Source organism: Euleptes europaea, chromosome 2 (assembly GCF_029931775.1).
Source record: "Euleptes europaea isolate rEulEur1 chromosome 2, rEulEur1.hap1, whole genome shotgun sequence".
NCBI lineage: Eukaryota > Metazoa > Chordata > Lepidosauria > Squamata > Sphaerodactylidae > Euleptes > Euleptes europaea.
In genome coordinates this window covers 68,629,377-68,655,461 of record NC_079313.1, presented here as the reverse complement: position 1 = coordinate 68,655,461, position 26,085 = coordinate 68,629,377, and positions in this window count along the sequence as shown.

Below are 26,085 nucleotides of genomic sequence, written 5' to 3'. Positions count from 1 at the left end.
TCCTTTAAACTTTTTAAAAGGCTGTTCAAACAGCAAGGAGTGGGCAGAAAATAGTGGGAATCCCATCCTGTAACTGAGCAAATCATTTACAGCGAGTCTTATGGTCCCATTATTAATGTTTTAGATCTTAATTCAACATCTAACATTATTTGTTATCATGTATTTTCCCATGCCCTTTACTTGTTTTTGCTCGCTTGGCCTAAACTTGTTGCTAGACGGCTTTGTCGACAACCATGGTGCATTTTGATAATTCTGTTGCCAGATTGCCTCTAATAAAATCCAAAGGATGACAAATGGAGCTGCGAGAAAAAAGAGTCAAACATCAATAACAGAAAGTTAAGATACCATAAAGCAGAGGAAAGCATAACAAAGACACCATGCAAATCTCTGTGTTTATTTTGATGAGAATTTCAATGTTGCTCATAAGTGAATCTCCACTCTTATTACATTTCCTTCTCTTTTTTCCTCTTTATTTTTTTTAGTAATCTAACTTTTATAAACAATGGTATTGAATAGACAAAAAATTAGGATGCCGATCAGCAAGCTTGATCAAAATCGCCATATCAAAAATTAAATAATTAATTAGTGGCATTCTATCAATAGTACCATTGATTAAAATATTATATTACATATAGCTCCAACAATGGTTTTTACATGTCCAAAAGATTTTATAATCAAGCAGATTACTGAGCTTGTTCTGTCTGTCTGTCTCTTTCTAGAGCATTTTTATTCTTCTGAGGAGCTCAGAGTGGTATACAAGTTTTCTTCCTTCTTTTATTATATATCTGTTTTGCCTTTTGCTGCTAATTATCAGGGATGTTTAATCCACAGTCTTTTTGGATTACAATTTGTTTGCAAATAGGGAGCAGGAACTCGAATCTTGGAAAATATGTTTGATCATTTTTCAAATGTTCTGTATTGGATTGAAAATGTTCTGTACATATACCTTGCCCCAGCACCATGTGCCAAATAAAGACACAACACCATACTTTTGGTTTAACTAGTTTATTGATTTTGAATTTGGCTGATCTACATCATTACGATTATCTACTTTTAAGGGCAGGCTGTGCTAGGCAGCCCTTTCCTGGTTACCACATTTGGGCAACTCCACCGAGGCTCCAAACGATGCCAGCAATTTATTGCTGGCTTTATTTATCCTCACTTGCCAAAGGGTTCCAAGAGTCATCTCTCTTGTCCAGCATGGTACAACAACTGTGAAGGATTTGTTGAATGGTGCTCAACATTTATATATTTATTTACTTACTTAGATTTAGATTTTTATCCTGCCCTCTGTCCTGGCCGAAGCCAGGCTCAGGGAGGCTAACATCAATGATATATCATAAAAATTCAATAAAGCAATCAATTCAATACAATAATTAATTTAAACCAATTATTCCAGATAAAACAACATCAATGGTGCTCAATTTTGACCTACAGGACTTGGGCTGACCTGAAAAGTCAGTCAGGTGTCCCCAATTGGATGGTAGGAAGAGTGTAGGGGGAGGTATGGAGGCCAGCTTTGATGTACACCATTGCCGCCCTCAATCTTTGAAAATCCACCCCCACCACAGGGACGAGTGATGAACCGTTCAGTAACAACCTCCCTCCCTCATTCTGAAAGCCAACTGTTTTTGTGTTTGTTTAAGTATGTTTACATATCCCTGCAGTAGCACCTAGAATCCAGTCCATTCTGAGCATGCAAAAAGCCCCATAGCTTGGATCCCGCAATGCCAGAAGGGAAACTGTAAATGGACTAAGCACAGTTGCACTGGTTGTTTCCTTCTTATGTATTATAGTGCCCAGAAATTGGTTACATGACTTGCGCAAGCAGAAATGCAAGTTGGGATACTGACTTTGCACAAGTGGTGACTGCAGGTTTTTCTTGTGTTTCTGCTTGTGCAAGTGCTCTAGCACAAGTACAATATTTGAGCTAGCACCAACCCAATGGATGCCATCTACTAATGCAGCTGACCATGCATACAAAAGGCAAGCAAGCCAGTCAATATAAGCATCCATCAACAGCAGCTACCCAGCCAGTCTCCATGATGTATGTTGACACTGTGCAGTTGCAAAACTACTTCAAATACTGATTGGTTTGAATAATGAGCAAATTATTACAGTGATGAAACAAGATACTGTGAATGAGTTCAAATGTCAATCACATTTCTGGTAATTGCCCAGCATCCCGGCTAATTTGTTGCAAGTTCTCAATCCATTTTGTAACCAGTATTGTACTGAAATCTAGCATTCCCCCTTAAACATCATCTTTAAGATAGAAATATTATAGGTGAGTCAAACCAGATTACCCAATGGCACTTTAAAATCTTTAATGCTGAGAATTAGGCTTGAATTTAAAACGTACTGTCTGTATTTGCTCTTCTTTTTTCTAAGGCTTCAAGACCCAAATGGCAAGCCAGCATTCATGTGACAACATTTACCCCAAATTCAATCCAGCCTTTGTTCTCTGAGATAAGTAGAATAGTAATAGGGTACAATGAAAAGAGGACAGATATGAGAGGAGGGGCATATAATTATTATAAAGATGATCTGAAATATTTGATAAGGTTATCTAAGGTTCTTAAGACACCGCCCCCCTGCAGTTTTATAGCTTTGGTAACTATGGACAATAAAACTCTTTTAATTATTTGCAGAGCTGCAAACATTTTTTCCTGACATGTTCTCAGCTTCTGCTGCAAAGGAGACGAAGGGGGGGGGTTTCAGCTGTTTTCATTTTACAACAATATGCGAGTGAAGGCCAATGCATTTGTTATGCATTTGCTTACTCCCATAGAAAGAAGCTGTAGTTTTTTACATCGGATTTCTTTCTTTCTTTCTTTCTTTCTTTCTTTCTTTCTTTCTTTCTTTCTTTCTTTCTTTCTTTCTTTCTTTCTTTCTTTCTTTCTTTCTTTCTTTCTTTCTTTCTTTGAATTTCAAGTTTCTCCCTGCCCTTTGCTACCATTTTTTTTGATGTTTATAAATTAAGCAGGGGGTCTTGAGAGCAAAATGAAAAGCACATGGCTCTGTTTCTTTACAACTGAAATGGAAGAAATTTAATATGGCAGAAGAATCATGTTGTTTATGGAGTTATAGATTTCACTGAAGGACATCCTTACCGATTCGTAATTAAACTACCAAAATAAGCTCTGAATTCTATCTACTGAGATCTAAAGGACACAAGGGAGAGAATTTCGCTAGGTTCTGGTGAAGTTATTTTCATCACCCAGAAATGCTTTTAACATGTGGATGATTTGGCCAAACAGTTGGAGTTATAATCTAGATATTTCTTCATGCATCTGGGTAATATCTGATGATAGAAACCAAGGTACAAAAATCTCTTTTAGGATCTATACACAGGATCAATCAAAATGGTATAAGTCTTTCTTTCTTTCTTTCTTTCTTTTTCTTTCTTTCTTTCTTTCTTTCTTTCTTTCTTTCTTTCTTTCTTTCTTTCTTTCTTTCTTTCTTTCTTTCTTTCTTTCTTTCTTTCTTTCTTTCTTTTTTCAGGGGACATAAAGGGATTTTATTCTTCCAGTGAAGTATAGAATCTAACTGCAATCCTAAACAGAGTTACATCCTTTTTTGTTTTGTCTAGCATTCCCTCAGTGATCCCTCCATCCTGCCAAGTGTCTTATCCATTGCTGATTTTATGTTTTTGTATGTATATTTTTGGTCTGGTTTTAATTGCTTCAACTATGTGATTTTGTTGGTTTTAATTACTCTTAAGACATGGTTTTATTATGTAAATTTTATGTTGTTAGCTGTCCGGATGGCTTTATGGGGGCAGAAAGGAGGGGGATAAATTTTGACAGATTAACAAACAAATAAATAAATAAAGTTCTTTGAACTTACACATTCAAGTTCCTATCTAATCATGAGATCATTTGGGCTTTTCCCTGTCTTTGAGCCAAATCTAATTTTTAGGGTTGCTGTGAAGTTATAATGAGAGTATAACCCCAAATAGACTATCTCGAGCTCCTTACAAGATGGGTGGAATACAACCATGACTTATAAATTGGTACATCAAGAGCTATATATAAATGGGTGGGAATCATGAGGATTAATAGTGATAGAAAAAAACATCATGTCATCTCTGTTTGACACTGCTGGGGATCCAAGAATTACCAACATGTGATCACACACTGGTATTGGACCTCTTCGAGATTAATTCTCATTGGACTGAAACACCACACACATTTCTTGCCTCATGCTGAATCCACATAGCAATGATGCTCTATTTCATTGATTGCTGCTGCAAATGCAGAGGCATTCACAGTGGCAATGAATTTTCCACAGGAGTTTTTTTGTGCACTTTCCTCTGGCAGTCACCATTTCCCCTGAATTTCCTCCATGGTGTCAGTGAAGAGATTTCTGAGGCTTTAAAAGAAGGAAATGGTATAGGGTTAATAGTGCTATATCATTATAGAGCTACAACAAATTATTAATTTTTCTGGAAACCCACAAAAAGATCTTTTATGGCAAAGAAAGAAAATGGTGGCCACAAGAGACTGATGGAAGGCAAATGGTCCAGTGTGGGTGGGACTTTTGAAAATGTCCACCTTCTCATCCTCAGGGTATAACATCACATTTAACACATACACACATGTAGCAATTCAGGTTTAGGAATGCGCTTACTGAGGATGGGGAAAGGGTGACTGGAGAGCTCATGAACAGCATAATGTTGCAAGGATGCTCCAGGGGAAAGAAATCTCTGGATTCTAAGGTGGAAAAAAATCCTCTTGATGGAAGTAGCTCACTAGTGTGGTATGAATCAAGGGCTTGAATATACTGTTATGAACTGCATATTCTGTTATGAACTCCTGACATAACATTAAGAACAAAAGTCATGCCTGCACAGGTGGAGTTCATAATAAGCAACTCGCATTATGTTTGAGCATTTTTATCAGTATTAAACAAACAGTACTTGGATGATTAAACCTTAAATTTGCAAAGCCTAGGGTCTGCTCTGGTGGTGGAAAGTGCCGTCAAGTCACAGCTGACCTTGTAGGGTTTCCAAGGTAAGTGACATTCAGAGGTGGTTTGCTATTGCCCACCTCTGCATAGCAACCCTCGACTTCCTTGCTGGTCTCCCATCCAAATACTGACCAGGGCTGACCCTGATTAGGTTTTGAGATCTGACAAGATTGGGCTAGCCTGGGCTATCCAGGTCAAGGCAGACTCTGCTTTTTATTTCCTAGATGAAACTGCTTGTGCTTTATTGCAGTCCTCTTTGTTTATACATTTATGTCCCGTGAACTTTACACTACAATATTATAACTGCTGTCTCAAATGGTTACTTATGTAGGGATTTAACATATTTAATAATGTATTTTTAACATCAATGAAAACCTTCTTCTATTACACATGTTACACCCTCTCCAGTTTGGCCAAAATTGTTTTATAATTGAGGTTTCCCTTTCTTTGAAAAATGTTTTATTGGATTAAAACAAATATTTGCTTGATGTTACTGGTCAATCAAATTTCTAGAGGCTACAAAGAGGAAATGTGCATTCCCTCAAAGTCTCATAGTATCTACGGAAAAAGTTTTGCAAAAAGAGAGAGAGAGTAAGAGTGTTTTTGTTTGTTTTATATATTTTAAAGACATCCTAGATTTTGAACAACACTGTTCCTTGGAGTTCAAAACACAAAACCACCAAATGAAAAATTAGCACATAAAATTAATGATTGCTCAAGTTGGCAGCCATTGCTGGAAAACCAAAATTCATCCTCCTGGCATTCACATTTGGAACAGCATCAAAGCTTCTGCCTACGCTCAACATGAGAGCTGAAACATAAAGAAAGTGGTAGGAAAAAAAGAGAGGAAAATGTCTCCAAAATATCAGGTGCAAAGAAAAACTGAAGGTCTAGTAGGAAAGATCACTCACTGGCTGTGTTCTTAGTTCCAGTCCAATGAAGTAATTTTCAAGACGTATATTTGGAAAAAATTGCCTCTGAGATTCACTAGGTTGGGTTTCATTTCCCCCTCCGCTAACATTAAATTGGAGGTGAAAGGAAGACTTCTGAGGGGTAGGGCAGGAGTATCCCACTAAAAACGGGCATGACAATCTGAGCTTTAACTGAGCAGAAATGCAGGCCATGAATGTCCAAACACTACTAGGAAGACAGAGTTACTTTTGGCCAAGTTTGACTTAAAAACCCAAATGTGATTATTTCCTTGAGGTGGTGTGTCTTTTTAAAACAATCCCTTGAAGCCTATACTTCTTTTGCATTGCTTCATACCATCCCCTCTTTCAGCTGCAAGCCTTGTGTGCAGTTAGCTCTCCAGCATACAAAAGACCAGATTTCAGCTTTCATGAGTGAAAAATTAACTTTTACCCTCAACACTAGAAGCTCCCTTGATGTGAAGCTAATAGAATCAAAGGAAGGGTAATCCCAGAGAGCAGCTGCCAACAGATTCTCTCATTGAGCAGATTAGTGTACAAAGTGAAGAAGAAGAGAGAGTACAGTTGTAATTGGGGCATTAGACAAACAACTCAGTGCAGTCTTCATCTCATTAGGGGGGGAAAGCATATTATGTCATGGCTTTTATAGTAGTCCAGCTGCAAACTATCATTACAGAGGAGGGGGGAAAGGAAGTGATGATGCTCTGCCTTTTATTATTACCCATTTAATAGCTGGAAGGAAATTGGATGGATTTCTCTACTGGATTTAGCTTTTGAAATTAATTAGTTTTATGTCATATTTTTGATCATTTGTTCCAAATGACTTTACAGCTAATTTGTGGCAACATAGCCATGCATGGATTCTTCCGCAACATTTTGGTGACGTTTTAGGCCTGCATCTAGCATGCCATTGACTCAAAATATCTAAACAGGGTCCTCAGATTTAAACTTGTGAGCTCAAAAGGGAAGTTAAATAGGATTGTTCCCAGTCTCTACTTGTATTTATCAAATCTGATGCACAGTTAATGTATAATTTGATGCTGCAAAAGCTCTGTTTTGACTTGTATGCAATTAAGGTCAGGTAAACCAAAAAGGTATGTGTTCTAGGACTAGAGTTGCCAACTCCAGATGAGGAAATTCCTGGAGATTTGGGGGTAAAACCTGGGGAGGGTGGGGTTTGGGGAGGGGAGGGACCTTAGCAAGGTATAATGCTATAGAGTCCACCATAATATCAGCCATTTTCTCCAAGGGAACTGATCTCTGTAGTCTGAAGATCAGTTGTAATTCCAGGACATCTCCAGATCCCACCTGAAATTTGACATCCCTACCTAGGATATGTGTATGTATTTATACACACCACCAAGCTCCTTAAGCATTTCCCATGAGGCCTCACTCTCAGTGCTATTAACAGGTGGATGCCAGATGGCTGTTCACTAAGAACAGAAATTCTCAGTAGGTTTCTTTACTGGAGGGCAGTGTAGTGTAGTGATTAGAATGTTGGGCTTGGGATGAGAAGTCCTGGGTTAACCCTTGCATTCATCATTGAGCCTGCTGGGTGATCTTGGGTAGTTCTTACTCAGTCTAGCCTAGTTTACAGGGGTGGTGGTTGTAAGAATAAAATGGAGGAAAGTCCTGCCCTGACTCTATGGATAGGGATTTCTTAAAAAATGTTGTAGATACGTTGTAGAACTCTGTGTCTTTGGAAGGCCTCATAGGAGGTCTCTTTCCTGTCTGTAGGAGATAAATACAGATGTTCCTCTTCCAACAATGTGGCTTGCACTTAGGGTTGTCAACCTCCAGGAGATGGCTGGAGATCTCCTGGGATTACAAGTGATCTTCAGGCAACAGAGATCAGTTCCCATGGAGAAAGTGGCTTCTTTGGAAGGTGGACTCTATGGCATTATAACCCACTGAAGTCCCTTTCTTCCCTAAACCCCACCCTTCAGAGCCCCCACCCCCAAAATCTCCAGGTATTTCCCAACCTGGAGCTGGCAACCCTACTTGTAGTGGTTGATTTTTAACGAAGGCTTAGAGATGTCTCTTAGTCCAGCAGTTTTTTTTATCATTGTTTCTACTCCAATGGCCTTACATGATCTATGTGCTCCATTGGTTTTATATGAATATATGTATCCATGCTTTGTTTTATGATTTGTTTATTGTTGTATCTTAATGTGATTTTTTTAATACTCAGCAAATTGCCTAAAACATTGCCAGCCAATCTCTGTTGGGAAGATGATTTATTTAAAAGAAACAATAATAATATACAGATGAATTTTAAAAATGTTAAACCAATATGTGTAGTTAATGTTGGATCATCATCATTCTTTGTTTTAGTACCATATTCTTTTTTTAAATAACATATAGAACATATCTATCTAGAACAGGGGTGGGGAACCTTTTTTTTGCCAAGGGCCATTTGGATATTTATAACATCATTTGCAGGCCATATGAAATTATCAACTTAAAAATTAGCCTGCTATATTTAGCCAATAGGTACGACCAGAGATGTCTCTGAGTGTCTGCCATGTAGAGCAACTCGCTTTTGAGCTCTGCTGTCCCCAGCTGGGCCCGAGAGATTCAGGCAGGGCAGCAAACACAAGATGGAGTGAGCAGCAAGCCACTTGGGGCTTGTAGGCGAAGGAGCTCAGTCCAGTAACGCCCCAATCCGGCATTTTCCCACCCTATGTGTCTTTTGCAGGACTTAGAGGGGAAAGAACCAGTAGGGAGAGGGGGTACTGACCAAGCCCCAAGCAGGCAGCTGCTCCAGATTACCCCCCCCCCCGCATGGGCAAGCAGGCAGGCATCCAACCAGTGGTGCACTCGCCCACCTGGTGGCACAGGATGGTCTGTTGCACCAGTCAGGTGTAGCTGTCCAGCCGCATGCCAGAGTTGCTCCTGCTCCGCATGGTCTGGGCTGGATTCTACAGCCGGCTCCTTCTACCCCCTTTAACCCCTCCATTGTCACCACTTCTGCCCCCAGCCCTCTTGTAGTACAGAGGGAATACGTTTCTTCACGGCAGTCCTAGCAGCTCCATAGCTAACAACTCTTCTGCAAGGGGGGAAAAGGTTCCTTTTCTCGGCAAAACAAACTCACATCCACCTTGAATAGAAGCTATTCCTGTCCGTGGAAGGGGGGAGATCACCAGTCTTAGATCCTTCTGAGCTAGAGATCTGCCAGGACCCACAAAGGGCCAGATCAAATGATTTTGTGGGCCTTATATGGTCCACGGGCCGGATGTTCCCCACCCCTGATCTAGAACCTTTTTATTTTGCCCTTCCTCCAAAGATTATGGAGGCTTATATGGCTCTGACTTTCATCCTCAGACCATCTTTGCAATGTGGGTTAGGCTAAGATTGTATGACTGGCCCAAGGTCATCCAACAAGTTTCATGGAAGAGTAGAGATCTGATCTTGGGTCTTCTCGATCCTAGTATGACACTCTGCTGGCTCTCTTTCCTATGCTCTTGCTTCCTTGTCCCATAAAAACCTGTATAACTACTACGGTGCTCCTCCTGCTACTGTTACTATTACTGCTACTACAATATTTTTCTCTGCGAGTTTTTTCTCTGAAAGCATCCAACTGTGTATTCCAAAGTTATTTTATAATAGTCTTTCAAATAATTAGGAATATTTAGCGCACTCTAGTTGTCATTTAATTTTACATACATAGCTTCAAATAGCATGAATATGGTAGACTTATTCTGCTGATTAATTGATCTATACAGAACATGAATTAACCATACATATCAGCCTTCCATTCTTAAAACCAACTTCTTTTTAGATGAGGAATTGTGCAAGTGGAAATCAGATATTTTAGCAGGTTGGGTTGATGAATGGCACCTCTTTTTTTCTTTTTTAGATTTCCAGTTCCTTTGCAATGTGTGAATATTTCAGTATACAAAGTTGTTTTTGTAGAAAAAATGGGAAGCAAATCCTGAGGAGTCTAGCATTACAGAAGCAGGAGGTGAAATTATTTTCTCCCAAAGAAAATCACTGGATTTTAGCGTATTTCACTTATGTACTGTGTGTAATGTCTGTGTATGTATGTACATATTTCTAGCATCCTTTTGAATACCCTCACTTTAGTAGGCTGAGTTGAACAAACAAAACTGGAGAGGTTTTTTTTATTGCAGCTTCCAAAATATTTTAACAGAGTATCCTTTTCAACTAAAAAAAAACAAAAAACCCTTCTAGATCATACTTTAGATTGAACACTGTCTTCTTGACTTTTTCCCTCTCTCATAGCACAGGGGAACCTATATAAAGAAACTTGGCTGGGGTTTGAAAGGCATAAATTAAGGGAGGGGGAGCCCGGGGAAGTCCCATTAGAGCCCCAAGCATAGAGAGTTCAAATGGTAGAGTTTTCAGCTGTTGTAGATAAAAGTTCCAGCGCTTTCAATTCTTGCTTTTTGCTTCTGCCAATAATCAGGGGGAGGGCTCTTCCTCAGCCATTTACTGCTGAAGAAATAATAAAAATAAAGTAAACAAAATAAATACACTGTGGATTGAATAGATAATAATTTCACTGAATATCAAAATATCAAAGCATAAGAAAAAGGGTGTGTATGTGTGTGTGTGTTATTGGACTTTAAACTTCAGGAAAGGTAGTGGTAGTTAGTACTGCAGGGGGGAAAAATGCTAAAATGACAACAATTCACTTTCAATTAATACCCTGAAGAAGAAAACAAGGTTTGGAGGTGGGAAGACTAATTAGTTATTCACCTCTTTTAATAATCTGTCATTGACAGTCAGCATCTGAATACAATTTTCCTGAACTGAGAAGCTTTTCCTGAGGTAAAGGAAAAACTGATTAGAAGCTGGCAGTTGGTTGGTCCAAATCAGGATATAATAGAACCCCCTTTGTCCTTTTAAACATGCCAAGACAAAATTAGGGGCTGGAATTCTAACTGAAGAAGGTAGGTAGGTTCCCACAGATTCTACATTTTCATACAAACAAAAAAGAATATTTTGATTAAAATAAAATATTTTTTCCTAAACATTTCTATTGTTTTATGTTAAAAGGCCGAATGAGACACTAAGATAATAACAACTGAGCCTGCACTTTAAAATAACTAGATAGGCCAGGCTTGGCTTAATTCCACCCTTTGTCAAAAAGCAGTGGGACAGCAAAAAGTACTACTATAGGGTTGCCATGTCCCTCTTTGCCACCGGCGGGAGGTTTCCAGTAGAGCCTGAGGAGGGTGGGGTTTGGGGAGGGGAGGGACTTCAGTGCCATAGAGTCCAATTGCCAAAAGGGCCATTTTCTCCCAGTGATCTGATCTCTATCAGCTGGAGATCAGTTGCAATAGCAGGAGATCTCCAGCTAGTACCTGGAGGTTGGCAACCCTACACTACTAGCATAAGCCCCTGTAGTTATGTTAATCATTTGCCTGGCTCTGCTGTGCAAACTCCCACCCATGCTGCCCCACCCACCAGTGTTCAAATGATCAGCGAGGGAGAATGCGGGAAGGGATATTGCATGAGGTCATTTTGAGTGAAACCTGGAAGAGACATAACAACACTCTAGGAATCCCCCCAAACTTTACAGTTTTACCCTGGTGCTCTAGAATAATAGAATCATGGAGTTAGAAGGGACCACCAGGGTCATCTAGTCCACCCCCCTGCACAATGCAGGAATTTCACAACTGGGTTGTGGAATTTCACAACTGGGGTGGTCACTGGGGTGGGGAGTTTCACCCCACCCCAGTGACCCCTACTCCACACCCAGAAGATGGCAACAGAGTTTCAGGTTCTAGACCTCCATGTCACTTTCAGGTAAACTCAGAAGTGACATTGTGACATTGACTGGTATTTCTCTTCCTCCATGTCTTGCCCTCCAAACAGGGTTGCCAGCCTCCAGGTGGCAACTGGAGATCTTCTGCTATTACAACTGATCTCCAGCTGATAGAGATCAGTTCACCTGGAGAAAATGGCCTCTTTAGCAATTGGACTCTATGGCACTGAAGTCCCTCCCCTCCCCAAACCCCGCCCTCCTCAGGCTCTGCCCCAAAAATGTCCTGCCAGTAGTGAGGAGGGAACAGGCAACCCTACTTCCAAAGCTCCTGTGAACTGAAGGCAGAGGCCTAGCAACCCTCCCTGTGGCTCCTGGTACACAGTCCTCGGGCCTCCATACTTTCTGATCTTTCCAGTATCTGTCCCTAAATTCAAGGTGAGATATTGACTCAGCCCTATTTTCTCCTGGATGCCTTTGTTTTTCATGCCTCTCTCTGTCAGTTGTTATCTCAAGTCTCTCTTTTTCAGCCAACCACCGACTTTGTCGAACTTTTTTTAGCCACCCAACCCGTTGATGGATCTCCCAAGTACTCATGTTTCCCCTCCCCTGTGTATATTGTCCTTCCCAATCTTGAATGATGAGAAAGTTCTTTACAGCCTCCTCTTGTCTCAGTGTCCTGTCTACCATGTTCTTTCTCATATTTATTTTATAAATATACGGACAGTCCTTTGTGTGAGAGCATTTGTGTGCGTGTGGGGATGAATATTACATTGGGAAAAGCTCCTGAACAAGTCCATACAGGAGAAAATTATTATTTTTCCTGTGGAGGCTGGAGTGGGAAAAAAAAACATCACGAGTTTTAATAGTGCTGTAAAATATTATAATTTACTGTGTCATATTAATAATAGTTCCATACATACCCCTGTATGTGCTTGCCCTTCTTTTGACTGATATAATCTCTTGCATTCATTTTAACATAAACTGTCTTCAAGTTGAGTTTGGCTCATACTAAGGTAAGGATTGGTTTCATACGAGGAACCTGTTTGTAGAAGGGCAGAGATATACCCAGTTGTAAAGTCAAGTTATGACTATAATCTCAGAAGGCCACCAAAGCCCTAAACTCCATGCTGAGAACTTTAAATATCACTTAAGAGTATAAACCACATCTTTGGAGTGAGTTTATCAGAAATGGAGAATAAGGAGCACAGTAGTAAATGCAGGGCTCTTGATCACACTGGCTTTCATTGTACCTGGGGCTGCTGGTTATTGATTTAAAACGTTTTCTGAGAGAATCTGCTCTTTCCCCAAAGTTCTCCCCAAAGTTAAAAAAAGGTTTTCAGGATTAAAAAAATTAAATTTTGAAGTTGTGAAGAGTGATAAGGTAATGCTTGGTTGCATCATTCTTGTAATTTAAATATATGAAAACTAGTAGCCTCCCCTCTGGTCCTCAGTTCACCCCCTGAAAGGTAAGCATTGTTTTTAGTAATTATTATTGTTTTATTTTTATAATTTCTTTTCTGACAAATGTGGAAATTCCTACTGTTTTTTTAAATGAAGTTTTTGTAAATCAAAATTAAGTAATCATATACATACATGCCCATCAATACAAACACCAATGGTTTGATACCTGGTTATATAAAACATAAAACACACCCAAATCACCGAAGCCACCATAGAGTCCTGTATTAGTGCAATGCTATGTATATATGAGTGCATACAGATGTTACTAAAAATGGGCTGATGTGACTTTCTTCCTTGGTGGAACTGGCTTTTCCCACCTGCACGCTGCAACTGATGCATAGGCTGCAATCCTGAGAACATCCTCCTGGCTGGGAGTAAAATACTTACTCCTGAGTAGACTGGTTCAGGCTTGCTTCCACTTTGAATGCTAAGTTAGTGGTCAGTTTTCCTTGCTCCCATGCTTCTGGTGGGGGTCACGGGGTGCTTTTTTTCATTCTTATTGTTTCAGCGCTCTCATTCCTTTATGTCATTAGTTTCTATGGTAACTTACTTGTAAAAGAAAATGTAATCAGTTTCATTTAAAGCTGAAAAAGTGCTCCAGGTAAAGGAGGGAAGGAAGGGTGACTGTGATGACAGAACCACCAGCCAATCTACTCTGTTCAGTCAGTTTCTGCTCCCAGCCCACAGAACTGATTTCCTGTGAGCTCCGTCTTTGAAAGGAATGCGTACATCTGGCAACAACGTGAAGGATGTTCTTCTAGAATGCAGAGACCCTTGTGTTTGAGTACATTTGTACATCTAATATATGTGTTCATCTGTATATGGCCATATCTTCCACATCTTTGAAGGCCATTTGGTCGAATGATATTTTACTACAGCCATGCAATTGTTTGTTGAACGGGAACAAAATCTATACCACATTTCTTCAAATCTTGCAACTGCCTGAATAGTAAATCAGCAGAATAGGCCTCTTTTTTGTTTTTACTGCATAGCTCATGTTGGGAACTCAATAAATAAATAATTTCATTCCTGTTAAACAACAAGCTCCCATGTTTTCATGTTCACTATTGGTTGTTTCATAATAGTTAGCACACTAGTCTACTAAACCACTGTGTTAACACAAAGGAGATATCCTCTTTTGAAGCGTCCAATTACCATGTTTCTAATCTGCACATTTATAAAGAACTGTAAAATGTAAATCATGTTGCACAGACACGTACAATGGATCTATGTTGATACAAGCTTCTTGTATTATACAGATTATGGCTGTAATTCCAAACCAAGATTTGCATTTTGGGCATAAATCTATGGAAATCAATGAGACTTCTGAAAAAAGTATATGCTTTGCATTCCTTTTTGCAATAAGAAAGTCCAAAGAATAGATAGCAATATGAAATCACACATTATTATACTATTAAGTCATATTATTAATAATACGGCATAGTCACACTTCATGTTTTTAGGGAACGCCCAAGCAAATGGAAAATTTGGCTACAGCAAAGGGGGTAATTTGTTATTAAATGGGAATAAATCAATTAGGGCAACAATCTGGACCTATTTAATTTGAATACATGATTCAAAGATACTTTGGTATGAATATTTTTTCCAGTAGTTCAAGCTTTGGATGAGAAGCCACACAGTTTACATTGTGTTGCATGACACTATGCAGGTTACTGTGTAGGACATTTAGGGTTGCCAGCTAGTGGCAACCAACAGGAGTCAGGGACATGGGGGCACCATTGGGTGATGGTATGACATCACTTCCAGGGAAAATCTGAAAGTGGTGTCACACCTCTCTAGGAATCACTGGTAACTCTATGGTAAAATCATAGTGTTTCAGGCATTTCCTAGAGCACACTTGTATCCCTTTCAGGTCACTTCCAGGTTCTCCCTTCAAGTGATATCACATTGTCGCTGTTTCCTCCTGCCAGCTGTTGGAGCAGTGGTGGGAAACAGGAGTTGTGGGTGGGGGATCCCCCTCCACTGATGGGAACCTGGTAACCCTGAGGACATTTGCAGCATAATCCTAAACAGAGCAGCACCCTTTTAAGTCCATTGACTTCAATGGATTTAGAAGGGTGTAACTCTGTTTAGGATTGCACTGTCAGTAGCTTTCTGGGGTTGGAAAATAATTAGGTGTGTTTTAAGGGAATCTAATAACAGTACATGAGGACAAAAAACCCTAGCACTATGTGGAAAAGTATATATATTTACTTCATTTATACCCCACTTTTCTGTCCAATGGGGTAAAAACATCTTCCGTTCTCTTTATAATTTATGGCTGGACACATACAACTGGGTTGTAGGAACTTGGGCTACAAAGCAAATGAGAAAGCATTGTGAGGAATTTAAACCTTGGAATTCAGGATGGTATCAAGGAGCATTTATACTTCTCATTTATATTATGAATCCACCTAGTCCACGATCAAAATGACAGATAGTACACTACTAAAGCTGAGCTTGGGAGCCAATTGGGCTCATGTGGCAGCGTGACTCTGAGCCAGCATAAGTGCCTCTTATTCTGTGATAAGAGGCACTTATGCTGGCAGCAAGGGCAGTTCCGTTGGTGCCTGGGTGCCGGTGTGGGGGCATTCTTGGGGCACTCCCAGGGGTGGAGCTAACATTAGCCAGCTTCCACAGCCCCTCCAGGCTGGGAATGCCCCCTCCAGCAACATTGTTGCTGCGCCAGGTTTTTCCTGGCGCAGCCTTGCTGTTCTCAGTGGGGCAAAATTCTCCATTTTTGAGTTTCTAAATTTAAAAAAGGCCTTTTAAAGCCTTTTGGTTGCTGGGGAACCTCTTTGGAGATGCTGCAGTGGTGTCTCATCGGCTATGCCATCCCCGGCTACCGAAAGCTCACGAATGAGCTGCCCATGGCATAGCACCCAAATTAAGCCTCATTAAAGAGCTGGATACCTGTGTTTACTGCTGCGGATATTACTGCAGCTTACTTTCAAGTAATCATGTTTGGAGTTTCAAACTATGTACATTTATTCAAAAGTCAGCTTTACAGAATTCAATGGGACACAATCCCCCCAAAATATACATAGGATTGGTTCCTTAGAAGAGTGATGTTTTGAGTGATTACTTGCAGTCACATATTTGGCAACAATTGGTCATTAAACAACTGATAAAATAACATCTGTAAATACCAGTTGATAATCTGATTGTGAGAATTCACGCTTCATGCCAAAATCTCATCCATATTTTCCATTGAACACAATGTTCATTTTTCTACTTGGTTGCCAAGAAATGTAATTATAAATAGCTAGTGCTTTTTATTATCCCAAAGACATGTGAAATAAAATCTTTCTTCTGTATATATAGAACGTCATTGGACTTTAATATGTAATGCTTGTTTGTGGATCCTGAATTGATGGCCATGATTAAACATAGCATCTCATACCATACAAGCTGTGATAGTACATATAACTTTTAAAAAATCCATTACAATGGGAATTCATCATAATGCCTCTTTAAAAGTTGCCTCTTCTTACATTGTCAAACTGATCTCCGGTTCTTGTAGGTTATCCGGGCTGTGTAACCGTGGTCTTGGAATTTTCTTTCCTGACGTTTCGCCAGCAACTGTGGCAGGCATCTTCAGAGTAGTAACACTGAAGGACAGTGTCTCTCAGTGTCAAGGGTGTAGGAAGAGTAATATATAGTCAGAAAGGGGTTGGGTTTGAGCTGAGTATTGTCCTGCAAAAGTAATGTGCTAATCATTGTCCTGTAAGTATCAAGATAATGTGCTAATGAGGATATGGTATGTTAATATGGAACCATTGTATCCTGAAGTGATCTGTTAATGTGTGTAATCCAAAGCTAATCTGCATGGCTATTGTTGAATGTTGTCTTTGTTGGTCTGGAGGTTTTTTAGAACAGGAAGCCAAGCCTTATTCATTCTTAAACTCTCCTCTTTTCTGTTAAAGTTGTGCTGATGTTTATGAATTTCAATGGCTTCTCTGTGCAATCTGACAAAATAGTTGGTAGAATTGTCCAGTCTTTCAGTGTCTTGGAATAAGACCCTGTGTCCTGTTTGTGTCAGTCCATGTTCAGCCACTGCTGATTTCTCAGGTTGGCCAAGTCTGCAGTATCTTTCATGTTCTTTTATCCTTGTTTAAAACAAACTTTCAGTTAGGTCACAAGGTCTACCGGAAACCAACTCACACAGATCGCTACTTACACAAAAACTCCAACCACCACCCCCGACAGAAAAGAGGAATAATCAAAACATTAATGGACCGTGCAAGACGGATCTGTGAACCACAGTTTCTCAAGGAAGAAACTAATCATCTAAATCATGCACTGCTAGCAAACGGCTACTCCAAGAATGAAATCAGAAGGGCCATTAAACCAAACAAAAATCAGAAAACTCAGGAAAAACAGTCTCCCATAGGAAAGGTATTCTTGCCATTTATTAAAGGAGTCACTGATAGGATGGAGAAACTTTTGAAAAAACATAACCACAAACAGTGTTTAAACCCACCAAGAAAATACAACAAATGCTACGATCAGCAAAAGACAAAAGAGACCCCCTCACCTCTGCAGGAGTATATCGTATACCTTGCAGCTGTGGAGAAGTTTACATCGGGACCACAAAACGCAGCATACAAACAAGGATAAAAGAACATGAAAGATACTGCAGACTTGGCCAACCTGAGAAATCAGCAGTGGCTGAACATGGACTGACACAAACACGACACAGAGTCTTATTCCAAGACACTGAAAGACTGGACAATTCTACCAGCTATTTTGTCAGATTGCACAGAGAAGCCATTGAAATTCATAAACATCAGCACAACTTTAACAGAAAAGAGGAGAGTTTAAGAATGAATAAGGCTTGGCTTCCTGTTCTAAAAAACCTCCAGACCAACAAAGACAACATTCAACAATAGCCATGCAGATTAGTTTTGGATTACACACATTAACAGATCACTTCAGGATACAATGGTTCCATATTAACATACCATATCCTCATTAGCACATTATCTTGATACTTACAGGACAATGATTAGCACATTACTTTTGCAGGACAATACTCAGCTCAAACCCAACCCCTTTCTGACTATATATTACTCTTCCTACACCCTTGACACTGAGAGACACTGTCCTTCAGTGTTACTACTCTGAAGATGCCTGCCACAGTTGCTGGCGAAACGTCAGGAAAGAAAATTCCAAGACCACGGTTACACAGCCTGGATAACCTACAAGAACCAATGAACTCTGACCGTGAAAGCCTTCGACAATAAACTGATCTCCCTTTCCCATTTTTCTCTTTTGTGCCTGGGAACAGGGCTTACATCTCTACTTTGATTTATTTATAGAATCCAGTTCAAATAGGAGCTCTATAAATATATAACTATCAACAACAGTTCATCTGAAATTTATTGCTAGAGCTGGCATTGCCTTCTTGGCATACTATGATGAAGCTTTATGGTCCCTTTAAAAGAAATTTATTCAGTTAAAAAGTTGCATACAATTATAAATTCATCACCAATTCTATAAACAAAGCACACAGTCATTATTAAATTCATTTCAACATGTTTGTCAGAGCAACATGCCATTTATTGAACTTATCTATTTTTTTTACCATACAACAAAGCCACGGTAATCCATGTCATGGTCACCTTTAGGCTGGATTACTGTAACTCGCTGTACATAGGGCTGCCCTCGAGACTGATACAGAGGCTCCAGCTGGTGCTCCTTATGGGGACCCCGTTGTGGGAGCATATTCAACCAGTGCTTCGCCAGCACTGGAGTATTGGGATAGGTTCAAGTTGCTGGTTTTGACCTTTAAAGCCTTATACGGTCTGGGACCCTTGTACCTTCGGGACTGCCTATCCTGGTATACCCCCAAAAAACATTGCGTTCTACTGATACCAAATTTTGGTAGTCCCCAGCCCTAGGAGTGTGCGGCTGTCCTCCACAACGGCCAGGGCTTTTTCGGCCCTGGCCTCGGCCTGGTGGAATTCCCTTCCTAATGACATCAGGGCCCTGCGGGACCTTAAAGATGGAGTTATTCGACCAGGCCTATGGGTGAGGAAAGCCACAGGTTGTCATCAGTGCTATCTCCCCACACCTTCTGGTTTACTGGTGGTGTGGTTTCTAATTACTTTGAACTGCATCTGAATTTTCCAGCAACTGTTTTGTTTACCGAGTGCCACTGATGTTTTAACTTACTACTATCTATTTTAATACTTAAGTAAGAGATGTTTTGATTGTATTGTTTTATTGTAATTGAATTTGTTGTGACCTGCCCTGAACTCAGCATTGATTGGGGATTGAGAGAGGGCTAGAAATCAAAATAAATAAATAAATAAATACATACATACATACATACATACATACATACAGGTTACTTTATTCAGCTGTACATATTCTTTTAATTTCTCCAACCTCTCTTCTTTATTTAGTTATGTTCCTTCACTATTTAGCAAAAAACTAATCTTGCAGAGGTTATGACATTTAAAATAAATTATTGAGTATCCTTGGAATGGCAGGAGAGAAAGGTAGCTGCCTATTCCTTCAGTCATAGTTCTAGAAATCATTTCCCAATAGTCTTCCGCTCTACTACATCTCCAAAGCTTATAGTTCCATATATGTCTATGTCTGTCTGTCTGTCTACCTATCTACCTACCTACCTACCTAGCTATCCATCCATTCCTGGTATACTGTGCTGTTTATTTTTTTTTTCTGTGTTCTTATTTAAATTGTACAAGTGTGAGGCCTGCAAAACCCCTGGGGGGAATCCCATCTTCCCCCCTCCCATTACTGTCTGGCACAACTCACCTTGGAGACTTGTTGCAGTGGTGGTGTTGTCTGGGAGCTGCTCTGAGCCAGGAGTGGCTCCAGGCATTTGCCACTGCCATGGCCCTGTCCGGAGCAGCTCCCGATGTCTACTGCTGCTGTGGCTGGGACTTGGAATGGCTCTGCCACCACTGTGGCCAGGCTAGGGTTGCCAACTGCCAGGTAAGAGCAGGAGATCTCCTGCTAATTCAACTGATCTCCAGCCGATAGAGATCAGATCACCTGGAGAAAAATGGCCGCTTTGGCAATTGAACTCTATGGCATTGAAGTCCCTCTCCTCCCAAAACCCCGCCCTCCTCAGGCTCTGCCCCAAAAATCTCCTGCCAGTGGTGAAGAGGGACCTGGCAACCCTAGGCCAGGCCCACTGGCAGCTCTTGGGCTCTGCCGCCGCTGGGCCTGCCATCAGCTCATGGCCTTTCCTGTGGCTGGGCTCCTGGGCTCCACTGCTGCTACAACTGCCTTTGGGCTCCATTGCAGCAGCCTTTTCCAGGCCCGATCCAGCTTCCCAACAGTGTACATTTGATTGCGGGGTGGTGGTGGTGGAATTAAACACTTCATTTAATTTGAGGAGAATTAAAACCCCTAATTTTTTAAAAAAGTTTTAGATTGTTCTGCCAACCTAGGGGTTCCCCCAAGTTTGCAGAAAAATCTGTTTTGGGTAAGTGTAGCCCTGATCTGCAGATTTAATTATCTGCAGATGGGGTAGTGTTGCCAGGTGCCCAGTGGTGGCGGGCAAACCCCCGGCAATTCATCCTGAGGTTCAGCGGGCAAAACCTGAGGGTCAGCGGGCTAAAGTGCATGCGTACGTACACACAGCACACATGTCACTTCTGGTTTACAACCAGAAGTGCTGCCTCGCGAGGGGCCTTATGCCACTCAAACTCATAGTGGCTGCTTGCGATGCAGCACTTCTGGGTGTAAATGCATTGCAAGGGGCCTTTTACCACTCAAGTGGCATAAGGCTTCTCATGAGGCGATACTTCCAGTTGTAAACCAGAAGTGACACGCGTGCGTTCGCCTGAACTCTGCCCCAAAAGCTCCCGCCGGAGGAGAGGGGAGACCTGGCAGCTCTAAGATGGGGGCCACACTTGGGAAACATATAGACCTTTGTATTTTGTAAGCTACTTTGGATCCCCATTGGGGAGAAAAGTAGGGTTAAAATATGTAAATAATTATAAGGCCATTGCAGCACTTCCCATTCTTTCTACCTCATCTCTTCTTATGACTGGTGGTACTTGGATGGTCAGTTGACAGGCTGAGCATTTTCCTCGTTCCTCCGGGTTATTAGGTTCTTTCACTGTCCAAGGGCAGAGAGTTAGGTTCCCCACTGATCAATGATAATTGGATGGATCTAAACAGATATATTATGAGAATTAAATATTAAGAGATTTGCAGTGCAATATTAAACAGAGTTACACCCTTCTAAGTCAATTAAAATTAATGGGCTTAGAAAGGGTGTAACTGTTTAGGATGGCACTTTTATGAGTTTGTAATCAGCCATTAGACCGAACATAAATATATCTGATGAAGTGGACTCCACAATAAACATATTAGTCTTTAAAACACCACAAGACTATCTCTCTGGCATTTGTCACAAATATTATGGGCACTGTTAAGGAAAAGGAATCTTCCATCAGAAATTAATCATCACACCACATGGTATATTAGATCACATGGGTATGTAACTAACCTCACTAATTTGTATGGCAGCGTATACAACTCAATGAGATGAAAAGCAATTTATTATGTAGCAGAGAGAATTCAATGTGCTGTATAGGTTCTAATGTTAGAGGATGATAGTTGAATCAAATGTAGACATTCTCCTTTTGTGACTCTCTCTAGGCAGTGCTTAAATTAGAAGCATTACAGAAGTGTTATTTTCGAGGCACACTGTCAGTGTATGTCTCATATTTCATTTTAAGGTCCAGCCAGAACTTTAGTTTATGAAAGTGATGTACAATTGTGGTAGAAAGTCCTTTCAGAGCATTTAGTGCTAGCTCCTGGCTGACCCATTCACTGGGATTCAGATCACCTGGAATAGATTTCATTTTGGCTTGACTTTACTTTATCCAATTATTCTTTTGCTTCAATTTGTTTTTAGTTTTATCCCGTGTGTAAGTATTATGGATATATGCATTGGTCTTCATTTGTGTGTGGATTTCTCTCTCTCCAGATAATTGAAAAGGACAAGGCGCAACCCTCCTCCCCAGGGAACCATTCTTTATTGGAGCCAAACTGTAGCCTTGGATATGACTAGCAAGAGCCATTGTGGAATTGGTGTTGTATGTGCAGATCTTGCTACGTGTAAAAATGGTGACTCAGTAGTGACGAGATAAAGGCAATAGTTCTAGAGTTCTGTGGAGTGATTGTCATTCCCATTCACAAAAGCCCAGTGTAGATGCTTATCTAGGCAATGTGAATATGTGAAGGGTACATGTATAGGGTTGCCAACCTCCAGGTACTAGCTGAAGATTTCCTGCTATTACAACTGATCTCCACCTGATAGAGATCATTTCATTTGGAGAATACGGCCGCTTTGGCAATTGGACTCTATGGCATCGAAGTCCCTCCCCTCCCCAAACCCCGCCCTCCTAAGACTCCACCCAAAAACCTCTTGCCGGTGGCCAAGAAGGACCTGGCAACGCTATGCATGTGCTGGACTTGTGCCCACTGGTCTTGCCCTGATGTCTCTGTATTTTGTTACAGGCTTTGACATATTGGAGCACATGAACATGGTATTAATGTTGTACATATGCAGAATTATCCAGAATATAATGTAATGTGTAGTTGTGTTATAAAGTATAACACAACTACACATACAAACTGCAAAAGATATATAAAGAGGTTTAATTTCCTTTTAAGGAAGAAGAATATTCTATGCAAGAGGCTTCCAGCAACATTCTATTCTATTATTACCAAAGATCTTCCCAGATGAGAAATGGTTTCTCATGACTTATATGACTGCTGGAATGAGAAACGGTTTCCCATGTCCTATATAACTGCTGGAATAAGAATCGGTTTCTCATGTCTTATATAGCTATTGAAAAGCAGAGACCGAATGTCAGATTCAAATGAATTCACATGCAGATATGATGTGGTACTGATAATGTTGTAATGTAAACTATAATTGTATTTTATGATTTAAACATGAATGCTAGATCCTAGAACTTAATGAATGGGTTCAAATGAAATGTATTTTTCTGTAGATGAGAATGATACTTGACAATTGAATATATAGAGTGATGATAAAGCTTAAAACTGATTTTTTTTAGTTAGCAAAATAGTCTCCTGAAAAAGGAAGTCCAAATAAGGAACTGGAATAGGAGGCTACTGAGCATGTGCAGTAAAACCGTTTCTTGATTGAAGGACAGTTTCACTTACATTGAGAAACGGTTTCACATACCTTGAGAAATGGTTTCACATCCATAAGGTGACTGAAACAGTATAAATACAGGCACAGAAAGGCTAGTACTTCAGACCTCTCTCAGAGCGTCTCAAGAAGAGGCTGTTGGTATGTATGGCTTTACAAATATATTATTCTCTAGAGTGTGAATTAGATACTTTGAACTAAATCAGACTTATTTGACTGTTGGATTAGTGTTGGATTATAAAACTGAATAGTATGTAGAACTTGCTTGCTTCACAGTATACATTGTAACCATACATTGTTACTGAACATTAAGACTTTGTAACTTGCACATACACATATTTACTGGAAGTACATCAATAAAAAGACTTGCTTTTTTAAGTGAGTAAAGTAGTTGAGTCCTGCTTAGTAGGTGACAAGCTGAATAAGATATCATACCACTTCTCAGGAAGGGGTCAATTCTAAGAGTTTGGTCACTTGAAAGGCACTGACCCTCTTCAATTTGTCCAGTTCTTCTGTCTGCATATGTAAACTGCATACGTGTAGGTCCTCTCCTCAGGAACTATATCCTGTATTGTTGTAATCATGCAGATAGACCTATTTGTGTACAGATTACACACACATGGCCTGTGCAGATGTTTCAGATTAACATATGGAGGTTGAGGTGGGATTAATAGGTGAGATCTCGATACCCCTCTCAGTGTATTAATTCTCCCTAGAGAGTGGTTTGCATTGGGTTTAAGAATGTGATCTGAGTGTACTACATGGTATGGGATGGCAAATGGAAGGGAATATGACATGTGTTATGTGATATTAGTTTGGTACTATGAGTTGAGAGTGGAAGCCAAAAAAGTAATTTGATGTGAGTTCATTTGAGGCCTATAGGTTTTCATGACCCTCGCAGCCCAAATGCTGATTTCCCCCCAGAAAGATAAATCAATGAATCATAAAATGAAGAACTGTGAGCTGTAATGGTTATCAGAGAGACTATCGGGGAGAACCTGACATTAGCAAGGCCTTTTATGCTGTGTAAAGAATGTGACATCCATTGCACTGCTGAGCTGTTTTGATTGAAAGTTTTTTTCACACTGAGGTCATTACTGAGCCAGCTTTAAATATCCTTTTCAGGCAGCTGGGCTCAGTGTAATGTGATTTTTTTTTTAAGTATCCCAGGGCCGTTTGACTATTTCAGACAAAGAAGGAAAAGGCCCCTGCTGAGTTTGGAAATCATCTTGCTACTTGGAGATCAGCTTAGAACAGGTTATTTATTGCTGTTCTTGGCATGGGGGACCCTCACAGTCCTGCCGACTAAGTTTGGCTGCTCTGCTTGCAGCTCTCCAGCGCAGCTGATGATCCTTCCTTCGGAGCATGGGGTGCCTGAGAGGCCATGGAGGCAAAGGGGCTGCCTTGCTCCGAATTCCTCTTAAGCTGATTTCCAGTTGCATCAACAGAGGACTGAGTTAGCAAACAGATGCTTTGGGGTAACAAGAGAAGAACCAAACCATTACACTTTGGCATTAGCAAACCACTAAGAGGGAAGTCTCAGCTACAGTAATACCATGAAAATCTCATGTAGCAAAAGGATTGATTTATTAGTTTTACAAATAATATGACCACAGCCAGCATCACGGGAGGGCTTAGGTGGCTGCCGACCAATGAGAGCTGCAGGAGGGCCCACTCACAGTGGTGGCTTGTTGCTAGTGAAGAATGGAGTCTGGAGGAATCAGCTGAAGGCAGGGGATGGGTCACTTCCTTCCCAACTCCCAACTACCCCTTCCACCTTCCCTCCTTCCTCCTCTCCCCACCTTTCCCCTCTCAGTCTGCTGTCTGCACACAGCATTTGCTCCTGTCTCCTGTGTGCTTGGGAGGATTCGGTGTATTTGCTGCAGGATGTATTAAAATGAAGGACAAGATTGCCCTTTTGGGAACAATCTTAGGAAATACCTGGAGACTTTGGGGGCGGAGCCTTAGGAGGGCAGGGTTTGGAGAGGGGAGGGACTTTAATGCCATAGAGTTCAATTGCCAAAGTAGCCATTTTCTCCAGGTGAACTGATGTCTATCGTCTGGAGATCAGTTGTAATAGCGGGAGATCTCTAGCCACGACCTGAAAGCTCAGACTAGCTATATAGTAACTTTATTTGTTATGCCTCAGAAATACTTCTGGACTCCAGGAAGTCTAGCAATCCATGCTCATATAGCTGAAGCAGTGGGTTAGCCATCCTTTTTTACAATAATTTTCCTGAACATAATACCTAATGTACAATGTGATTAACTTGTTGCTACATGGCATCCTGTCTGTTTACCTAGAAATTTTTACAAACCACAAGTGCTTCATACGGCGGTCTCCTAATCATCCATTGGGTCGGCAAGCTGATGAAGGTCCTCTGAAACGCATCCTTGCCATGGACCTGTGCCACGGATCCGCTTCCTCGTTTCTTCATGATTGCTTATTAGTGATAGCATAATAATTTTGATTCAGAACATTAGTGCATTTTTGCACAATTGTTAATATTACAAGCCCTTTGGAGCTGTAACTTGAATTGTTGAGTTTGTATTTAACCCAGTGTGGTATTTTTCAGTTTAAGCCCTGCAGGCAACGGAGGAGTGCATTAACACGATATACCTGTGAGTGTATATTTTTTGCTTATTTTGGGATACTCCTACTAATATAAATTTATTGGCTTTCTAAGCCAGCATTGTCTTTCTATATATATTTAAGTTCTTTTTGAGCCGTGTGCTGCCCTCTCACATAGACGACCTGAAGGCTGGCAACTTATTCCAGGCCCAAAACACTTCTCCTACTCCAGGGCTGTCATTCC